Raw genomic sequence first — 7,520 nt, forward strand, 5'->3', positions numbered from 1 at the left:
GCGCTGATGAGGCTTTCAGAAAGACTAAACTATAGCCTCAAAAATGTTGGATTTACTTATAAATATACATTTGAAAAAGTTGTTCGCACTATATTAAGTACTCATTCATAGTTTAATTAAAGTAGCTAAACAAATTTAAAAACAATTATTTTAATCTTTTTTTAATACATTTAATTTATTTATTTTTTAATTGATGCAGTCATATTCATTTAAAACGCATGCATTACATTTCTTAAACTTTTTATTAACCTATCAATTAATACAAAAATTAAGAGGGATAGACAGAAATTCTGGATGATATGATAAACAGTTAATTACACTGAACAAAATTGTGGCCAGCCTAAGGCACACCTGTGCAATAATCATGCTGTCTAAACATCATCTTGACATGCCACACCTGTGAGGTGGATGGATTATCTCGGCAAAGGAGAAGTGCTCACTAACACAGATTTAGACAGATTTGTGAACAATATTTGAGAGAAATAGGCCTTTTGTGTACATAGAAAAAGTCTTAGATCTTTGAGTTCAGCTCATGAAAAATGGGGGCAAAAACAAAAGTGTTGCGTTTATAATTTTGTTCAGTGTATTTCCAATTATTTCCAAATCTGATTTAACCAGGTTAAATTTTTATACTAAATTTAAATAAATAAATAAACAAATATAGATATGGTTGTCAATTAATTAACCTATCAATTAACAAATAAGTTATGCACAGAAATTCTGGACAATACGATAAGCAGTTAATTATATCTATTGTTGAAAACTATATGAAACCACATTCAATTTTTATACTAAATATGAATGAATGAACGAATGAATGAATGATATGCACAGTAATTCTGGATGATACGAGCAGTTCATTATTTAAGTGTGTGTGTGTGTGTGTGTGTAATTGAAAATAAAACAAAAAATGTAAATCAATATTTTAAATGCTGGAATTAGTTAATTTTACCATCAAAAAATATATATATTGATTTTGAGATTTGCTAAAGATTCAATTGAACAATTACTTGTATTTTTAAAGATTAGCTGATGTGTGGTCTAGAGGACAGGAAAAGTAAAATAATTGTAAAAATACACAGAAATAAGTGTGCAAAATTAAATACCTAATATAGTGATACATTAAAAATAACAAAATAAAATAAAAATATTGCTGATAACCAACATTGCAGTTATTTATGCATCACTTAAAAATCAATCCTGTGTTATATATTTATCTAAAACTATATTGTTAAAATATCCTAGAGACAGCTATAAATAAGCCATTCGTAGGTTCATTTCTTACAGGAAAAAAGTGTAAAAACGGTGGCTTTCAGAATAACAGTCAACTTGTTTACTACCTGACCCGTCACAGCAAAACCCGTTCAACAAATGGAGTGAGTTTCTTCAAGAGAGCTGTTTGAAAATGTCATTATTTTTCCAATTCCATCTGGTGACGCAAATAGTTCACCTTAAACCAACCTCAGCCCAGAGCTCGAGAGGAAACCCAAATCTGATTTAACACTTGACATAAAACACAGAATAAAACCAACAGATCACCAGCTAGCTCTTCTAACGGATCTGTTATAAGACAATTTCACCTGCTAGCCTGATTTACGTGTTCCTGAAGTGCCTTTAAGGGGTTAAAGTAAGGATAAGGCAGTCAAGCATATGGTCTCCTGTCTGCTCAGGTTATTCACCTCAAAGACCCCATGAGAGCTGGTAAAAGCAGCTTTGGGGTTGCATAAGTTGAGAGAATTCCCTCAGGAGACATTCCCATAGACCTCTTAAGGACAACCATAACACAAACACACAGAGCAGGTACTTTAGGGTAATAGTGTACTTACAGAGCATATCTGACAGATGTCAAGAAACCTTTCTTTATTAAAACTCCTGACATTCCACTATAATGCTGAAATGCTGAGGTCTAACACCTTATCAAAAGTCACGCAAGACACTAATTAGAGCCGACATAAACACTAAGGTCAGAGGGGTCTACTGTATATACATATCACAACATCCTCTGGGAAATAAGGTCCAAAACACACTCAACACAAGCACATCCGCACAAACACTAGATTTGACTGCATGCAGACATGTTTTATATCACTAATCACAATGCAAACAGGGTTATTACATTAACTAAACTAAAAACATTCCAAAAAATGAACCTTATTTTATTTCAGAAATCTGCCAAGGCAATATTTCTTATTTTCGTTTACTTTAGGATGAAATACTAAAATAAAGAAATAAAGAAATAAAGAACTCTTCACATTTTTAAAACTGACCAAAAAAAAAACACAAATTACTAAAACTTTAACTGAAATTAAAACAAAAACAGAAAGTATAAAATAAAATCTAATTTTTGTTAATAACAAAAAACATAATATATCAATGATACTAAAATAACACTGAATGAAAGTCTAAAAACAAATGGTACTGGTAAAACATCTACTATACTGTAATGAAATATTGGCAATTTATAATTTGCTTGCAAGTTGTAAGCAACATAAATCAATAAATTGCTAATATTTCATTATATTGTAGATGAGTGAAATCTTAATTCTTAATTATATATAATATATTATATATTAATAAATATTAAAATATTTGATTATTTTCATTAAAACATTGTAATACATTAATACATTTTTATTTGATATTAAAAGGGTTAATTAATATTTATCAAAATGAATCATAAAGAAATAATACACAAGTACATGGGGTCAGTCTTTGGGGTAATGTGAATCTTATAATTTAACAATAGTGCTTACATTAACTGAAAAAACATTTGAGATGTAATATTTGAGATGTTTACATTAATTATATTAATATTTGAATTGTTAATTGTCATTTTTACAGTCATTTTAAGACTATTTGTTACAGCGTTATGTTGTAAATAGTGCAAAGTTGTACATTTTAATAAAACTTTAGATAGAAAAGGTTAGTTTTTCTACCAGGTTACACCATTTAAACATGCTTAGAAATAAAAAAAAACTATTACACATGAAAATCTATTTAAAAATATTGGTCAAATCAAGTATTGGTCTATTTCTAGTTGTGCATTTGCGGAAAGTATGTTTCTGGCCTAAAAGGCATGACAAAAGATTGCATAATTCACAGAGAAGTCAATGTGATTCCCTTTTTAGCATAACACGTCGTTGATTTGGTTTCAATATATGTATACACACACATAAACGCACACACCCTGGCATTTGCAAATAATCTTGTATAACGCTGCCATTTTTATTAGAGAGCGATAAAACGTACCTCAGTAATTTAAGTTTAATACATTCCATGGCATTTGCAAATATTCTTAATCCAGCCATTTTTTTTCTGTAACAACACAGCACACCGCAATAAACCAGAAAAATACAAACAACCTCCTCGGTGACAAGTGTGTGTAAATAGGGCACTGCTGACTAAGAATGAGACTCGCAGGCTTTGTGCTGCAGTCTTCAGGCCAGCGGGGAAATCTGCTCGGCTGCAATACAGAACCACCGACAGGGATGTGAGAATGGATGCAAGCAGAGAAACTCACCCCAGGACTGCCGGGACGGAAAGCCAGAGGCGCAATGTGGGTCAAGATGGAGGGGCTGATCACATCCGATTAGAGCGAAACAATCACAGCTGCGGGCTGAACTTCTCTGATCGACTGACACTTCATATCAGCCACCGTTTGATTTTCAGTGCGGATGTAACATGACATTTCGAGGGAAGATCATTCATAAACCAGCCCAGAAATGTGAATCTTTACACACAGTGGCCCCCAAAAATAGATTTTATGAAATGTTTTTCTTGAAGAGTGTGTGCTATCCTTTAAAACATATGCCACTTCCTTTAATATGTTGTTATCTAACGCAATGACAATTTAAGCGTGATTTAAGTGTCCAAATATGTTTTTGGGCAATTTAATATGCAGCGTTGCTGTAATGGAGATATTTCTGCACTGCTCATGAATGATTTCCAAATACTTTTTGGGTCACAGTATATTTAAGAAATATTCTGGGTTTAATATAAGTTAAGCTTAATCAACAGCACTTGTGGCATAAAGATGAATTTGATGTTGATGATCTTTTAAAAAGCAAAAATGTGGGTTTCAATAGTATAGCCACAATACGTCAATAATATGTGTTAACATGATTTTTGTGTGGAAAAATGGGTTAATAACCATTTCTATGTAAACTTACTACATTTTAAATGTATCATTTTAAAACTTTGTCACTCTGACAACATTGTAACCAAAAAACCTTAAAATGACTGTAAAAATGAGAATTAAAAAAACTTCACAGCTCAAATAATGCACAAGTTTGTACAGAATTGATGTAAGTGCTTTTATAAAATTATAAGCTTCACATTTCTGCATTAAACTTCTTCAAAAATGTGCCCATACATATTAGTAAATAAATTACATTATTTGTGTAATTATTTTAATATTTAAGAATTTACCCGTTTAAAAAAAATTATATTAATATTAAATAAATTATATTTAATAATTTAATAAGCAAAATAAAAATTAATGATTGAATAGTCTAATAATTATTTTTATAGTTAATTGCAATTTTGTTAAAAAAAAAATAAAACTATGGATGAGTTAAAAAATTGTATTCAACATTATGCCACAAATATTAAATTAAATTATATTTAATAGTTTCATAATTAATCTTTTAATATTAATAATTTAATTAAAAAATATATATTTTTAATAATAATTTTTATAGTGAATTACAATTTAGATTTAAAAAACAAAACAAGGGACGAGTTAAAAACTTTGTGCTCAACTTCATGCCATAAATATTTAATTAAACCGAATAATATTTTAATAATTAATATGTTAATATTAATAATTCAATAAAAAAATAATAAAGTAATATTTTTAATAATTATTTTTACAGTTATTTACAACTTTTGCCATCATGCCACAAATGCTGTCGAATGAGCTTAACTTGTACTGAACCCAAAATATTCCTTAAACTTATAATCAAAAGAACTATATTAATTTCCGCCCACATCTGTTAAAAACATTCATGCAGTGAGACACAAAGACAAAAGCACTCCTTGACTTCTGAAAAGTGAAATAGCTCTGAAAAAAGGAATCTATGTGAAAGGTTTTACTTTTATTACTTAAGACAGTCTTATTTGGGGGAAATTATGGGGCAAATGACAGTAATTGAAGGATTAGTCTCTCATCAGCCGCGTCACTGAGATAAGGCAACATTTCCCAAGCTTTCGCTCTCAAACAGAGACAATCACACCAGCTCACGGGGATTACTGAAGACACTTTGTGCCTTTGAGCAACACATTTAAAGGTCATGCATTTCAGTCTGTGACTTTACATTTATATCTACAATACATAATATTAAAAACAAAATATCACATCATGTCGGATGGGCCTCACTGCGTGAATATGATTATATCAATAAATGCCAGTTCATCATTCATATACTAACTGCTTATAAATTCATACTGTGATATAGACCATGTCTTCTTGCATTAGTGCAATCATTAGTCACACTTGCTTTCAAGGAAAAAAAAAACTGAAAATATTTTGAATTCAGTTTCACCTCATCCAAATAGAATAGTATATGTTCATCATGAAATACTAGAATAGTGCTTACTTTACATTTACATTTAATCATTTAGCAGATGCCTTTATCCAAAGCATATATTAAAGCATATGTTTTATCCTGCATATTATTTTCAATAAATAATTTGCATACACAGTATGAAACAATAAATGCATGCAATGTAGTGAGGTCAGCAATGTAGCATACTAGTGATTTATACGAGTTGTGTCTTGCATATAAAAACAGATATTTGGCATTTTAATCTAATTTTATGAAAAATGGCTGTCATAGTACTCCTACTGCAGTATGCAGTGCATGGTTCACAAATTTATATATGCATCTACTAAATGATCTATTAATCCTCAAAAAATTCAGCACTCAATAGAGCACACTGTGTGGAATCAATAAACTTGACCTTCCATTTTCAGTTCTTGATTCATCATATTAATTGGCCAAATTAAGGCATTACAAGGAAGTCTGTTTCCACCATGTAATAAAAAAATGAAAAAGGTTATCGTGACTTTTTATTCCTCAGAATTGCAAGATATGAACCAGGTATACTAAACATGTTGGTAAATATTAGGTCACATTCCCTGCAGACAGATACTGGGAGTATACATTTTGCATACTGCAAACATATATGATAACTGCATGTTTGTTTACTGTCGTCTCTCACATCATGAGGAGAAATAAACCAAACACCAACCTGTACAGGGTTTGCTATTCTGAACAGCATCAGTAACAGAAGACACAGAGGACCATGGTGCAAGAAATTCATGTCACACACTGAAACTGAGCACAATGGGTAAAAAATTCATAATTGAGTTCTGCCGTCTCAATAGCTCATGAGTTCCAGTATGAGTATCAAACCAAACTACTGGCAGAAAGTGCCAGAAAACAAGTATAACACATAAAGAGGACTGAAGATTTAAGGTCAACATGGAATGTTGTTTTACTACAGTATGTTGTACTTATGAGTAAAACAGATTGTTCAAAAATATTAAAAAGTATCTGATTTCATCCGTCAAAAATTGATTGGAACATGAAAGGTGGGCATTCAATACTAGAATAAAGTTTTATTTTTCTTTGCAATAATGTGCATCGATAAATCATACTATATAATGCAGTGCAATGTAATGTAATGTAATAAACACCAGAAACATGCAATCACAACATCATTGTAAAAGCAGGTTTCTATAATAATACATTACTATTTCTGCAGTATGCACAGTGTGCATGCATAGTATGCAATCTTTCTGTATGCACAGAATATTAGCCAAAAACTGAATCAAATACTGTATAACCACAATGTAATGCACCCTTCACAACTCTCCATTTCCTGTTTGACAAATGCATTGCATGTAAAATCAGCTTTTTTAAAGATCCTTTTATTGCTTCATTGTTAGATCGAATTGCCAAGAGTTTATAACATTTTAACATAAACCTGGAATAAAAATGAATCGGATAACTGGATATTTATTAATCAAGTCGATACTAAAGGTCAGTTTTTATTTCATGTTGACTTTAAGCTTGTTTGAAACAGATTTCCCACCCTCATATCTAGAGCAACTAGATTTAAAAAAAAAATCAAGCTTAAAAGAGAGAGAGAGAAAAAAAACTAAATGTCATAAGATACAGCTTATTATTCCTTGCAGGAGTGAAATGTTAAATGCATCTGCTAATTTAAATCCAGAACGTGTTTATGTGTCAAATGAAACTGTGAACTTCGAACACAGCGCATCTGGTGATCAGAGCTAAATTAAGATGAGCATCATGCTCAAAATTAAAAAAAAACCACACGCACGTTTCTTTTATCTTCGGGGAGCTCAGTAGAAATTAGATTGAAGTGCATGACATGCCTGTGTTAAAAATAGCATCTCTGGGGAGTGTCTGGTGTTAAGAAAGCGAGGTGGAGATCTGGTGTCTTTAGCCCTGTCCTCACCTCCTCTCTCCTAAAGAGGCTGAAGGCTGATC

This window comes from Sinocyclocheilus rhinocerous, unplaced genomic scaffold (assembly GCF_001515625.1).
Source record: "Sinocyclocheilus rhinocerous isolate Xijiao unplaced genomic scaffold, SAMN03320098_v1.1 scaffold5, whole genome shotgun sequence".
Taxonomy (NCBI): domain Eukaryota; kingdom Metazoa; phylum Chordata; class Actinopteri; order Cypriniformes; family Cyprinidae; genus Sinocyclocheilus; species Sinocyclocheilus rhinocerous.